Genomic DNA, 16,344 nt, shown 5'->3' with positions numbered 1-16,344 from the left:
TTTTTACAACTTTAGCAACGAAACTAATATTTAACGTTAGTTTTTTTTAGACTTTAAGTAACATCGACATCAATTGTTTTTTTTCGGCATTGGACCGAAGTAACATATTCGGCCACTTAAACGTCGTGAAACCATCTCAGGCTTCTTGCCTTCATTGACACTTCGGCGAGATGATCTGTGAATGACCGGATTCTGAGGCCACCTCTAATGAATCAGGAAGGTGGCAAATATGAATAACTTCGTGACATCATGTCCTGATTTGCTGTTCACCGAAAGATATCTCAAAATCTAATCATTATCCAATCATCTGAAGGCAGTGCCAATATACGCAGAAGTAATGTTTACACTTCTTCTTCCTGGCATTACGCCCCAACTGGGACAAAGCCTGCTTCTCAGCTTAGTGTTCTTATGAGCACTTCCACAGTTATTAACTGAGAGGTTCCTTTGCCAATTGACCATTTTTGCATGTGTATATCGTGTGGCAGGTACGAAGATACTCTATGCCCTGGGGATCGAGAAAATTTCCTTTACGAAAAGATCCTCGACCAGCGGGATTCGAACCCATGGTCATGCTGAATAGCTGCGCGTTTACCGCTACGGCTATCTGGGCCCTCTAATGTTTACACTGTAAAGCTTAGATAATTTGGTTAGTTGGTTTGACTTTATTAACGAGATTTTTAGCCCTGGGCTAGTTCATCTCGGGACCAACGGCTTTACTTCCCTTCCGAAGGAAGTCATCACTATAACTTTTTACGTCATAAGTGACTATGTCGGGGATGGGATTCGATCCCAGGTCCTCGGCGTGAGAGGCGAGTGTTCTAACCACTACACCAGGTCCGTCCCCTCTTAGATAATTTCATGAAGTTTGAGTAGTTACGTATTTGGTTTGAAGCTCAATTCATGTGTTCCTCATGATTCACCGGAAATGACATCAGAATCTAGTAATTGCCAGGTTACTTGACTGAAGTATCGATATATGCAAGTAGCATGAGTTTGCAGCAACATTGTAGTTATTTAAATTTGAGCAGTGGCGCGAGAAGTGGGTAGGACAGATAGGACATGTACTACGCACAATAAAACCTGCACAGTTCGAACGAAACGAGTAAATTTCTGAGACATATAATGCACATAACTGGAGCGTGGAATATCATGGATATTTACATGATATGTCATGTAAACTTCTAGCAGGGTTCTGAGTGATTACATGACATATAATACATTTTACATGATTTCAAACTGAAATTTACATGACGTCATCGCATAAATGAAGTTTAAATGACGTGTAATCTTCATTATTTTTTACTGTGTGGATAGGACAGTCAAAGGGTTGTCCTAATTACGATTCAGCAAAATCAAAGTCAGGTTTTTTATGGTTTCCTAAAAATATCCACGACCAACCATGTGTATGTTCTGGCACAAATTGCCGTGAACATTCCTGGAAGTATTTCATGAAAAGTTTTTGGAACATCCATAGAGAATTATCAGAAGATTCTTGAAGAAGCTACGGATTAATCTAAGACCAGTCGCATCGTGTTATACAAAGCACGAGTGTGGTGGTACTAGCAATTTCTGAACGCACTCTTGATATAATCTACCAAAGCATTGCTGAACCTCTTGACGATTTTCAGAACAATTCCTATAAAACTCCCAGAGTGTCAAGAAGTTCTTGGCTTATTTAAAATTGCCGTAGAAATTTCTAGAAATAGTTCTTAGTTACCGTAATTTCGGGTGAAATTGATCATTTTCATGGTTTTTCTAGTCTGTTTTCTATAATGTTAACAATGCCAAACAACTAAATGCAGGAAAACAAGTACGAAGGTGAGCCTCATCGACTCATGTAGCGAAATTTTCTAACAAATGTCATTTTAGTGTTAACAAATATCTCTAAAATAAAAAATCAGGGGATCTCATTTCGGGATGAAATTAATCACTTGTCAATGCCATTATTGTTAGTTTTCAAAACAACTCCACATGATAAATTTGAGCTCTCTGTATCCGAATATGCTTGTCAAATTCTTAACAATGCAATATTTATATAAATAATGAACAGTTAAATTTCAATAATTACGCGGAAAACGGCTAAATGTATGCAATTTCCTAAGGAATTCAATGATATCTAACAGAAATTCAATTATTTCAACCATATGAGCTATTTGGTACGAGTTTTGGTAATGAAATCTGGTTTAGGAATATATCTCAAGCATCCTCACAATCTTTCAGGTTTATACCATATTCAAATCCTTGCTTAGAAATAGAAGTTCATGGGTGTTTGTCAATACTGCACCGTGCATGATTTTGAAATTTTACATTATTTTCATAGTAATAAACATTTTTTAACGCAAAACAACTTCACAACACACAATTCGACAATAGTTACGATAAGCAACGTTCATTTACTGAAGCTTAAATTGATATTTGTGCTCCATTACGGATCAATAAAATCGTGTGATACGATGATCTATTTCACCCTTCTGATCAATTACACCCGATTTTACGGTAGTTCGTGAAAAATGTTTCCATCAAATTTCCACAGATATTTTCTGATCTCTGTTTTAATACAAGTCAGAGAAACCTTTAAAGTATATTGGGTTCAACAGGCTCTTCAAAAATTTCGTCTCAAACTCCCCGAGGAAAGCTTCAGAAATTATCATAGTGATTTTATTTATAGTACTTTCAGGTTCTCCTAGCACAGATTCCCAAACTGTAGGTCGCGACCCCCAGGGGGGTCGTGAGCTGGTCTTTGGTGGGTCGCGAAAAACATCTTACCACCAATTTTCTTAAAACAATGTTTATTTTTTCCTACATTTGTCTCCTCAAATCGAGGTAAATGGTTTGAAATCATTCTCATTTATTTATTTCTGCATTAATTTTAGAGTGCCTGACAATCATTAGGGACTGATGATCAAGACACTCGATGTGGCATTTGATATTTTCATAGAAAAATGTTGGAACATAGAAACTGTCAATAATAGATAATCCAGATGTCGAAATATTTTGGTAAAAACCAAACATAATTTCTCATATCGGAAAAGTTTTGCATAATATGGTGAGCTGTTCAACATCAACGCTACTAAACAAGGAGTTTTGATGGATGTCGAAGATTACATACTACATTTCTGTGTCAAACTCCTGAAACATAGGGTAGGTGTACCAGTTATGGTCATAGTGGTTCCCTATTTCGCCATACGTGATATCTTGAATGCCTTCACATTTTGAAAAATCTTTTGTGTTTTAGCAGTAAAATAAAGGATAAATCTTGATGTTAAAACATTCAAAAAGATTAAAAGTGTAAAAGTTATCTAAATTTTGCATATAGCCAAATAGGGAATCACTATGGCCATAACTGGTACAGTTTCCCTAAATTAAAATTATTCAAGAATGAAATTTGAAATGTTTGTTCAAAAAAAATTATCATAATTCTGGCAGGTCAGTTATTTTGAATTATATACAGCACTCTCAATGCTAAAATTTTCAGCTCAGAAAAAAAAATGCTGAATTTTGTTGATAAACCAAAATAAAAACGCACAATTAATAACATTCCAGTTGAGAAATCTAAAAACTTTTTTCGTGATTCCAGAATTTCTATAAAAAAAAATCATTTAAATGGATCTAGATCTTATTCTTGCCACTTTTGATTCACTTCGGCAGTTTTTTGATAGGTACTGTTGTACCCATATTTGGCCACAATATGCGTCGTATTAAAGTGTTTCTAATTAAAAATTTTCAGGAAATTGGGCCTAGAAAAACCGGCCATGCCAAAGTGAATCAAGGAAGTGCACAAGTAACTGTGCGCTCTATTTCCATCAAAAACATATTGTGGTGAAATATAATATTGCCATTTGAACAATATTATTTGAACGAGAATTAGTGTAATTGAAATGTTAACAACATCGTAATATCTGTCTTTTTAACGCGCTTGGTGCATGCCCGTGATCAAACACTGTATCCGACAGAAAAAGTTTTAGTGAAAAACTAATTCCCAAACATTTTTCATTTGGTGGGTCGCGAGGAATATGCCAGACGGCTAGGTGGGTCGCTCACTCGAAAAGTTTGGGAACCTCTAGAGGAATCTCTTCTGAATTCTCCAATTCTCCCAGAAATTCTTCCAACGATATTACAAATCATGCTTAGAAGAATATCTACAGGATTTGTTTAAGTAAATCAATGAGAATTCCAAAGCTACTGCCTCCAGTAACTTCCTCAAGTATTGTTTTGATTTTTTTCTAGATTTCTAGAAGTTTTTTCTAGAAGTTCTATTTTAGAAGTTCCACCTGATTTTTTTTTCGGTCATCCTCCAATGAAATTCTTTCGTTGTTACTGTAGGAGTTCTTCCAAAGAATTCTAAAGAATTTCTCTCGAGGACATTCACAAAGGTTTACTCCAGAGTTAAGCTAGGTATGCTGTTTCGCTCAAGAAAAGTAAAATTTTCTGCTCAAGAAATGGTCAAGCAATTTCCTACAGTGAGCTCCATTTGAAATGACATTTCTTTTCAACTGCGTACTGCGATCAAAGAAAAATGCTTTTCTTGAGTATTTCTTGCAAGAAATTTCCCACGCATCGAGATAGGCGATTACTTTTCTGTTGAAGAGCATACTTCGCTTTAACAAAAAAAGCTTCAAGAAATTCCTGCTAGTTCATGTGAATTCCTTCAAGAAGTCATCCACGATTCCTCCCAGGGATTCAGGAACTCCTTGAGGTGTTCTTCGAACAAATCTTTTTTTTATAGGACTTTCTCCAGTTTTTCATCCAAGTATTCCCCCGTAGTTTTTCGAAATCTAAAATCTTGAAATTTTTCTCAAATCATTCCCATGCAATCTTCAGAAGTCTATTTACACCAGCTAAAACTACAGCAATTTTCCCAATACAGTTAGATCTCCTATAAAATGCTGCCACCACTTTCCTCCCACGGCAATTTCTCAGTCAAATACGATGCAGCTGATTTTTCGTATTTGACTGAGAGCTTATTACCCGCCAAATTAGACCATAATCGATAGGACAGTAGCTGAGAAAGTTTTATGGCCGTAAAGTAGGTGGCAACGTTTAATAGGAGACCTGACTATTCCTCCAATCCTTCCTGTATAATTTCTTTCGAGATTCTGTCCAATGTTTTACGAATTTGTTTTTTAAATCCTGCGAAATACTATCCAGGGATACGATTGCTTTGTTTTTTGATTATCTCAGCAAATTATCCATGAAATCTTCTAAAACATCCTCGAAAGTCTAGGAGTTCTTTCAGAAGTCATTGTTTATTAAGGATGACTTTAAAATTTACACAGGTTTCATTAGAGGTTTCTTAAAGATTTTCTTCATAAATATCTCACGGATTCATTTTTCAGAAACATTTTCTTGGCATTTCCCTGGAGACATTCCTGGAAGAATTCCTGAAAAAAAACATCAGGATTTTAAATTGCTTAACTCATTTTGTGGGGATTTGAATTCGAAACTTGTGACCCAGTATCCAGAAGGTGGCCAAAGCTGGAAGGATACTATGGGCAGGGCATGTTGCAAGAATGCCGAACAGCAACCCTGCAAAGATGGTGTTCGCTTCGGATCCGGTTGGTACAAGAAGGCGTGAAGCGCAGCGAACTAGATGGGCGGATCAAGTGCGTATCGATTTAACGAGCGTGGGGCAGAACCGAGGCACAGTGGCGGTCCTTCATACAAAGGTCGGACAAAACCTCAATTACGTCTCTAATTGCTTGATAATGGTAATCTATTAATTATCTTGGATACCTGATATCATCCCGTTGGAAATAACAGTCAAATTGAAAATTCGATTTTCTAGTGAAATTGGTCCAAATTAAGTTTTTTCATCCAATCGTATAAAAAAGCTAATACTACAATTTTTTTTGTTGTAATGCAGAAATTTGTGCATAAACATGAACTAGAGGTACAAATTTAACTTCCTTTAAGTAATTCCACTAAAGTTTCAAACGAATTGTGACAAATTATAAAGATTTGAATGATGAAATCGATAAATTATAATGAAAAATGAAAATGGAATTTTCATCTCTAGGGGCAAAAAGGGGCAAGAAAAACTTTTGCTCGTTTGAAAGTATGGATGATTTGCTGCTTCATAGTGAGTGACTCATTTTCCCGAAACACTTCACATAAAACGTACGATGTTTTGAAAATTTAACAAAATTTTGGAGAAAGATTGTTTGAAACTTTTTTTGCTACAAATAACAACTTGATATGTTAAAATTTATATAATTATAGCCAAAACTAAGGCTTATGACTACGCTTTCAAATGGAGCCTATTGAGCTTAAATCGGTTATGATTTCGTTGAGATACAGCTGTTTGAAGTTTGCTAGGTGAATCATAGTTGATGAATTTCGAGCAGTCCAATTTTGCTGACTTTCCCACACTTACGATGCTGCCAAAAATCGAAAACAGAACAGATCAATCTCAAATTTTAAGAAATTGTCGCTCAATAGTATAGAAGTCTATAAAAAATATTGTCGAGTGATTTTGAGAACATGAATTTTTGAGGTTTTGTCCGGCCATGCGCCACTGTGCGAGGATGGAGCGATGCGGTCACGAACATAGTATTGTGGCGTGGAATTGTTGATTCAGTGTTATCTGTCTAGATGTTAACTAAATAGATGAATGAGTGGATTGAACCAGCAGAATACTAAAGTTTATTGAAAGTTTTTAGACGAAGTCCTCAGAATCCAGCTTATACGGAATCTTGAAGGATCTGTGAAGAAATTTTTGGGGAAACTCCAGGAGAAATTCATGGAAAACTCTCCGATTCCTGGAGAATTCCTAGGAGCATTCCTGGAGGAACACATGGCAGGGTTCCAGGGGGGACTGCCTGCGGGATTCTTGGAAGAATTTCTGAAGGGACTCCGGAGGAATTCTGGAAGAAACTCCTGAGGATTTTTCGCTGTAATTTCCGAAGGAACTCTGTAGGCGTACCCGGATAAACCCCAAAAGAATTCTTGAAGGAATTCCGAATTATATCGCGGCGGAACTCCGAAGGAATTCTAGATGGAACTCTGGAGACTTTTTCAGAAGAACTGCTAGGAAATTCCCAGTGCAGCTCCAGAGGAATTGAAGAATTCCTGGAGGAGCTCTGGACTCTAAAGCTATTCCTAGAGGAACTCCGAATGCGTTTCTGGAGGAACTCCAGAGCCGTTTCTAGAGGAACACCGAAGAAATTCCTGCAGAAACTAAATACAAAATACGAAGAGATACCTGGTAAAGCTCCAGAGGAACTTTCCGGGAATTACCGGATGAAATGCAGAGGAATTGCTGGATAATTTTCAGAGAAGTTTCTGCAAGAACTCCAGAAGAGTTTCTGAAAGAATTTTCGGTCGAAATCCGGAGGAATTGCTTAATGTAATCCAGAGGAATTTCAAGATGAACTTAAAAAAAATCCAGGAGGAACTCCGAATGAATTCCACGATGAACTCTGGAGGAATCACCGGAGGACATCTAGCATAGCATAGCATAGCATATAGACTGACTGTAGGGGAATTAGGGGCATAATGGACACGTTAAGCAAAGATTCGTTTTAAGACCATACAATGGCAATGTTTATAATTTATTACCGGCTAGTTTTCAAGTTTGATGTTAGTATGACGTGCTACATTCGTTCATGATGATAAAAATCATATCATATGTCAGAAAAGCGAGATAGAAAATAAGGTCGAAATCAAGGCTGATAAAAAGGTATCGGGGCGAAATGAACACTTGCATGAAATTTAGTGATTCCAATATATTTAATGACTGTCAATCGTTCCGATATGTAAAAGAGCTCTCCCTCAATCATAATAGCCAAAAATAATCTTTCTAGGTTCGTTACTTTGCTCAAAAATTAGATTCTTCCACGGCCTTGCTTATATGCCAATTTGAAACTGAAAAAAACTTCAAGTCAAATTTTGAAGGAAAATTGGAGCAAAAAATAAACTTTTATACTGTCAAACATTTCAAATACAATACAGATTTCATGCAGTGTATGAACTTTTGATGAAGTATGCATATTCACAGATATTAAGAGGGTGTCCATTTCGCCCCGTATGTTCATTATGCCCCTAATTCCCCTACATGTCAATGGTTGCTACTCCGTGATTGATCGGAACTGGTAAGAATTGCACTACGATCCAAATGAATAAGGGATGGGAGTTTCCGCTTACTCTCGAAGTGCAATTTTAGCAGATCTAATATTATTGATCAATAACGGCGCCGGCCAAGTCCTTACAGTCAGTTAGGATGGGGAAGGAATGTTAGGGTGTAATGATTGTTGCTTCTAGAGACCGAGAATACCTCTGCATCTCCACAACCACCACGGGAAGGGTGTTTATTAGTGAGGGAGGAAAAGATCTGGGAGTCACCTCTGGTCGGAGATGCGATCCATGGACAAGGGGGAAATATACGACTTGTATTTAAAGCTAGTTTTGTATTTTTGTCTCGAGAAGTTTTTGGAAAAAATACGTCAACATCTATATTGTCGAAAAATTCAAAAGACGTTTTTATTAATGACGAAAACCGAAAATTGCATGTATATATTTTAATAATGCCAACACTTGTAGTGACGAACCATACATAGTTTGTTTGAAAATAACATATGAGTATTACTGTGCATTTTGTCTCGATATGGTAGAAGTTTTAGAAAATACGTCAACATTCACAATGTCGAACAATTCAAGAGTTAATTTTTAATAATGTCAAAAAGAGAAAAATATTTGTATATTGAAGTTGTATAAGAAAAAAGCATAATGCCGACACTTATAGTGACTATCATAACTCCGGCGACGAAAATACGCGCGAATCCGTCAGCAAAATCAATCGGACGACGCAAAACCGAACTGTCCTGCTTGGGCTTCACAAAGCACTACCCACACGGAAAAAAATCCGTTGCCGGAATCATGAACAAAAAGTCATGAAATCATAAAATTTAATGTTTCATGATATCATGACTACAAGTCATGAAACCATGGCTATTAATCAAGAATTTTTGTGCTCAGGGCGTTACATAAATCCAACTGTCACTTTTTTCATTTAAGCCAACACGTATTTTTCAATCGGTACTGTTTTTTTTAAGTGAAATTATGAATAAGTTTTGTTTACGGAAGAAGTTAATTTGAATACCATGCTCGTCGGAACTTTGTCATCTTATCGATGACATTACCGATAACCCAATTAAACTGCCGCCACTATTAGATGTGCGAAAATGTACTTGCCAGCTTTCACACGGATTATTCCATACCGGGCAATGATTGACGAAGGTTTTGCTTGACAAATTCGTCGGTGATTTTCAATATTCGGATGTGATGCATTCTCCACATCTTACAATAGAGCAGCTCACACAAAATTTCGGCAGCCGGCTGATCTTTACCACTCTACACGCCTGCAGAGTCGTTCAGGATTCTTCCATCGCCAATACAATCCAGCAGCATTTTGCAGCCAAGGGACGATGTGCCAATTCATTTGAACTGACATTTTGCGTGCAAACATAACCGCGTTCCTGCCCAAGATGTGGCACTTGTTGACTCTTCTCACAATTTATTCCGAAACTACTGGCACAAAATACATCTTCATGTTATTTGTTTACCTATGACAAATATACTGGGATCATAATTGACATTTGTATCTTTTCATGAAATTAGTTCATGATTTCATGATCCTGCTGCATGATTCCATGACTCAAATTTCCACTTTTCATCGCCAAAACTGGAATCATAAATGACAGGTATCTAAATCCATGAATAGTGTTCATGTTTTCATGAATTTTATTCATGGTTCCAGCATACATAGTTTATGATTTGATGATTTGAATTTACACTTTGGAAACGTAACGTACAGCTGGCGTTACGGTAAAAAGATTCATGATTTCATGACTTTTGGTCATGGTGTATTTTCATAACATGAAAATACACCTTCCTCCCAAAATCATGACCTTTTCTGCTTGTTTTGAGTGCCGCATTTTTACCCGTGCAGCAAGGCGCTCCAAAACAGGGGAAAAAATTCTCCGGCAACGAAAATACGCGCGAATTCGTCAGCAAAATCAATCGGACGACGCAAAACCGAACTGTCCTGCTTCAAGCTGCTTGGGCACTCACTGGAGGAATCACCGGAGGACATCTAGAGGAATTTCCGGAGAAATTCATGAAAAATTGTCTAAGGAACTCTGAAGGATTACCCGAAGGAAATGTATAGAATTTTCAGAAGTAACTCCTGGAAAATTCCTAATTGAACTCCGGAGGATTCCAAAAGAATTACTAGAGGAACTCTGAAGAAATCCTGGAGAAATTCCGAAAAAAAATCTAGGAGGAACTACAGAGGAAATTCGAAAAAATGCTAGTGGAGTAACAAAAAAATTGTCGGAGGAAATTTGAAGGAATTTCCAGATGAACTACGAGGATGAGATCCATGAGGATCCTTGGAGAAATTTTTGAAGAATCTCCAAAGGAGTGCATGGACTCCGAGGCAATTGCTGAAACCCCGGTAAAGTTTATGAAAATTCCGGAGGAATTTCTGGAGTAAATTTCCGGAATTTGGTGGAATTTCTGGAGAAAATCCTAAAGGAATTCCTGGAGTAAATTTCCGGAGAAATTCCTGGTTCAATTCTCCAGGGAAATTCTGGAGGAAATCTCCGGATAAAATCTCTGAAAAAATACGAAGGAATTTCTGGGAAAAATTCTCGGAGGAATTTATTTATATTCCTGGAGGAATTGCTATTGGAAATCCCCTGATGAATTCCTGAAGAAATTCCTTGGAGGAAATCTTGGAAAAAATCTCCGGAATAATTACTGGAGCAAATCGTCAGAATATAAAAGGTTTCTAGATAAGTTCATGCAAGAAATCCCTGGAAGAAATCTCCAAAGTAAGTTCTGGAGAAATTCCAGGAGAAACACTCCAGATTAATTCTCTTGAAAAATCACCGAAGCAATCTCTGGAGAAAATCTCCGGAAGAATTTCTTAATGAAATCTCCGGAGGAATTCCTGTAGGAAATCCCCGGAAGAATTTCTAAACGAAATCCCCTGAAGAATTACCAGAGAAAATCCCAGGTAAAGATCTTGAAATTTTCGGAGGAAGTCTCCGGTGGAATTGCTGGTGGATTTTCTGGAGAAAATCTCTAGTAAAATTCCGGAGATATTCCTGGTTCAACTCTCCAGGGAAAGTTTGGAGGAAATCGCCAGAATAAAAAAGACCTATTGAGGACTAGAGAAAATCCCCGGAAGAAATCTTTAAATCACTGAAGGAATTCCTGGGCTAAAGCTTTTGCGTGAAACTGACATTTTTTTAAGGTGATGATCGTTTTGTTTCAAAAACAACTCTATTCGCTAAATTTGTAGCTCCTGAATCCGAATATGTGAACTGCATTTCGATATCTAGAGAAATTTTTGCTAGTTGAAATTTGACACTGCGACAAACGTCTAGATTAAGCAGTCATCTATGTAATTAAGAAATGCAAGCAAATAAATATGTTTTAATAACTCCTATTAATGTTCGAATCCTCTGAGCAGAATCTCAATAGAGAGACTTAAAAGTAGATGTAGTACCGTGTACCTTTTAATTCCGCTCCTAAATGCTTATCTTTGACAGATACGCGTATTTCGACTCACACTCAATCACGATTTGCTTGTTCGGTAATTTTTTATACTGGGTACGAATTGTAAATCGTAAAAAAATACCGAACTTTCAGCTTTTTGACTGAAAACTTCTGAGGTTCAGTAATAATTTGTACTTTTTACTAAACTACGGTAGCTGTCAGACCCAATTTTGCAACATTACCGAACAGGCCGAAAAGTCAGTAAAAACAATTACCGACTATTCAGTAGTTGATATTTTTTTACTGACTTGTCGTCAAAATCAAATCAAAACAAACTGATGCGCATGCGGGAAAGTGTCAAATGAGAAGCTCCTGCTGTAGAATCGTCCGGCGCCGGAAGACACGGCTATTGCAACCAAACTTTTCCTGCACCTATTTTGCGCTTTCTCGTGGTAAGTAGTCAAAATTTAGTGAGAAAATCAACCATTTTAAGCAGCCAAAAAGACTCAGCACGATTTTAACTGCTTACGTTGAAAAATTTGGTTGGTTTCCATACAGGAGTTAAATTCATCTGCATCATTGAGTTTGCCTCTTGTATGCAAACCAACCAAATAATGATTTTGTCACACGTTTTTCGATTACTTCCACTAAGATATAAGCATACCGTAGATGTTTATTCGTACGAAAAATGCATGTCGATGTTCATGTTCATGTCGATTGGGTTTTAATTTGTATTGATTTCTGAAAAAAAACAGTATCCGGAGAAGCAAAGCATGAAGCATGGGAAACTGGAAAGCCAGTAAAAACGCTCAACAATTTTACTGACTAAGTCAGTTATTTCCATCAATCAAAACATATTTTGGATTACTGGGTTTTTTCGGTAATCGTAAAAATTACCGAAAAAACCGTAGTTCCAAAACCCAGTAAAATTTTACTGGGATCGGTAATTTGAATTGGCTGTGCTACCACTTGCAGTCTTCTTCAGTGTCAGTTACTCGTATCCACGATACGAGTAACTGAAACTGAAGAAGACTGCAAGTGGTAGTCGAAATACGCGTATCTGTCAGAAATAAGCATTTAGGAGCGGAATTAAAAGGTACACGGTACTCTATCTACTTTTAAGTTTCTCTATGTTTTAATAACTTTTAATAATGAACCTGCTTTGGATAACTATTTTAGGCATCTATTCATCGTTCCAAACGTTGTCCATATGTGATCTGGATTTACATATACAGTCAACTCTCCATAACTCGACATTCAAGGAACCATCGAATTATGGAGGTATCGAGTTATAGTACATAAAACCAGTGCAAATGCGATCCAAGGGACAATCGAAGTAGCCATGAGAACCAACTTTTACTATGGCTCTGTAACTCGATATCGAGATACGAAATATCGAGTAAGAGAGAGTTAACTGTATAAATAAAAAATTCTAAACATCTCCCACTACCATAATTTTACACAGAAAAATAAACATTTTTTTCGCACAAGACTTTACAAACTACAAATCGATAATACTTAAAATAAATTAAGTTGATATCTCACTAGTATAGCACTGATACATCATGTGAAGAAGAGAAATCGTGAAACACATTGATCATTTCAACCATAATTTACTGTTCCTGTTATTAGATCTTTTTCTTCTTCTTAGCATTACGTCCCTACTGGAACAAAGCCTGCTCCACAACTTAGTGTTAGAATACTATTGCAGCTAATAAACAAGTGCTTTCTTTGCCAATGTCTTTTTTCCTTGCGAAAATATCCTAGACCGAGCGGGAATCAAATCCAGACAAGGCCTTGTTTTGTAGCCATGGACTTTACCACTAAACTAAGGAAGGCCTTCACTTACCAGGGTTACCTACCAGGCCCCTCATTTGTAGCTGCACTCACATTATCCCTCCATGCCTATTTATCAGACCAGTAAAAGAAGCCAATTGTAAATTCATAACTTCCTAACGTACACACGTGTTCGCACCCTCCCATCGAACACGCAATCACAGTGTTTATATTGACTTATAATCTATATCCTGGCGAAATTCTGATAACCATTTCTCACACGTGCTGTTCAGTCAGATCACGCGGGCCAAAAACCAACAATGCTACGACGCTACCACCAGTTTCTCTCGTCGGGAGATGCCCCATCCTAATAGCACTCAATCGGCTATAATCCCTCAAATTAATTTCAAAAGGTGGTGAAGGCCGAATGCTTTGCTCATTTCTACACCAGTCAACCGTCCGGTCACGTGTCTGATTGGCGGTAATAGGATAAAGATTAGTTTATTTTATTGAATTAGCTCAACCGAGACTGTGGTTACCTTGCAGAATTCGAATGAAGCGCGTTGGCACATTGACTCTGTTTCGAAGGATATTATTCTTAACTTTGCATATTTCCTGTTGATGATGATGCGGTGCATGTTTCCTTCTCGAAAACTGATAGTGAGAGAAGCAGTTGGTAACATAACATAACTCGTGTCTATTTTATCGGTAGGTACGAATTGCGCATGATCTTTGTCATGGGGAACTCACATTGAGCCACGCCCCTGAAAGGATGTACGGAATTCATTTAATTCATTTTGGCTCGAAGACGCTCAATACGTTAGGCAACTAATATGTCCCGATGAACAATAAAATAGGTATACTGTAGCAATAGGGGGAATGCATTTGAAGGTACGATGCTGCCATCGTTTACTCTCACAAGGGAAGGTCACGATGGTGTTACACGGGTTTTTTTTTTTTTTTTTAAGACACCTACACGTTAATGCTTCCAGTGGACGATTTGCCCTTTGAAGGAAGCACCACACTAGACAACCGGACTATGTTTGTTAGATTCTACATGTCGAAATATGAAAAACCCCAAAGCCTTTCGGGTGATGGACCAGTGGTGTAGCCAGGAGGGGCTCCGAAAGGGGCGTTTTTGTACGAATATAATATTATTGAGTCAATTGAAAATTTGTCAAAAAGATTTTTCTCAGCATTAATCACGATAGTAATGAACAAAATTGACATTAATGTACGTTTGAAATGTATTTTTATGCTTTAAGCGTAACTAACATGGAATATGGACACCAAAACAAATTTGGTTTAATTGAAATAGTATACTAACAAGAAACCCATCCCAATTGCGCCTATAGCATGGAAAAAAACATTTGAAACATACATCAATGTCAATTCTATTCTTTTCCATCACAATAAATACTAAAAAAATATTTTTGTCAAATTTACAATTAGCCTAATAATATAATATACGTACAAAATTGCCCCTTTTAGAACCCCTCCTGGCTACACCACTGGTCCATCACCCGAAAGGCTTTGGGGTTTTTCATATTTCAACATGTAGAATCTAACAAAAATAGTCCGGTTGAAAACCCCGTGTAACACCATCGTGACCTTCCCTTGTCAGTTTACTCTCATGGCAAAGTATAGGAAGTGAACTTTCGTATGCTTATACAGGGTGTTAGGTTCGTGAGTGCAAACATTTTGAAGAATGATAGAGGACCATGTTAGATAAAAAAAAATCGTTCTACGCATATTGCCAATTCTTAACCCTTACCGAGTTATTGAACATTTTAATTTTTATGCTTTTTTTCTTTAAATGGTAATAACTTTAAAATAGTTCAACGCATTTCAGTTCTCTTACTTCCATTAGAAATTCAATGAAATATCCAACTGATCTACGTCTTTACAAATAATAGATTTTTCAGATTAAATCGTTTTTAAGTTCAAATAAGTTCAAAGGTAGTAGTTTTTTTCTTGTTTTTTTTTTCAATTTACTTTGAAAAATACGTACCGTAAAACTTTGATAATGCGGGTAGCTTTGATAGTGCGGGACACACTACATACAAAACGAAATAAGATAGATATTATTATTATTATTAATATTATTAGATTATTAATCAGTTAAGCAAAACGAATGCAAAAGTAAAGAATATTAGTATGACACCCCATGTCAGAGCTATTTGCATTTAATCGAGAACATTTGAGACTTAATATACGAATATTAAAAGTTGATGCAACTTTAGCAATTCCGAAACATTTACGAATTACCTGTTCTACAAACACTATTTGATAAATGACGAACTATTTATATTTGACAGCCTTGTTATAATAGAATTTGAATATGGTCTCAAATCTCTTAGCGAGAACCAATTTTACAAACTATGACCCTTTTTGTAATCTAAATCAGAAATTGCCATTTAACGATAAACGCCAAGAGGTATACAATAGACTGGCCCTTGAACAAAAAAGTTGTAAAACTCAACGGGGCACCCCCTAGATATGAGCCTTAGGGTAAAAGAAACGCTCTCTCAAAATTTCAACTCAATTGGTTGCTCCACCAGCTGGCGCATTCGATTTGAAGTTTGTATGGGATATTCGTCTCAAATATATTGAAAATTGATCCTATGTCACGGTTTCGTTCCTTGTACTAATTGTTCGCGTTCAAATAAGCCCAGAATGACAAATACACTAGTTGATATCCTAATGAACATAGTTGCAGAAGGTTGTATCTGGATTTAATCTCATTTTCATGACTTTTTCAGTTGTTGAAAGTTAGGCTTAGATCAGCACTCCCGTACAGTCACTGATATGCATGCGATATGTGCCTCAGCTCACCCAGCGTCATAGGTGGCTATGATGCGCTTAGTGGCTACCTCCAAGCTATGTTGAAGAAATACAAGCCGTATTGCATGATGTACTTCAGATGGTTAAAACACAAACTTTATCAATTTTGATCATGGTACAATCTTCTACAATATTCTTCGCTATTACATCAAGTAGTGTTTTTGACATTCTGGGTCCAATTGAACGCGATCATTAATTTTCCTGAACCAAACAGTAGATGAT

This window comes from Aedes aegypti, chromosome 1 (genome assembly GCF_002204515.2).
Source record: "Aedes aegypti strain LVP_AGWG chromosome 1, AaegL5.0 Primary Assembly, whole genome shotgun sequence".
NCBI lineage: Eukaryota > Metazoa > Arthropoda > Insecta > Diptera > Culicidae > Aedes > Aedes aegypti.
The sequence above is the reverse complement of the archived record's forward strand: the minus strand, read 5'-3'. Positions refer to the sequence as shown.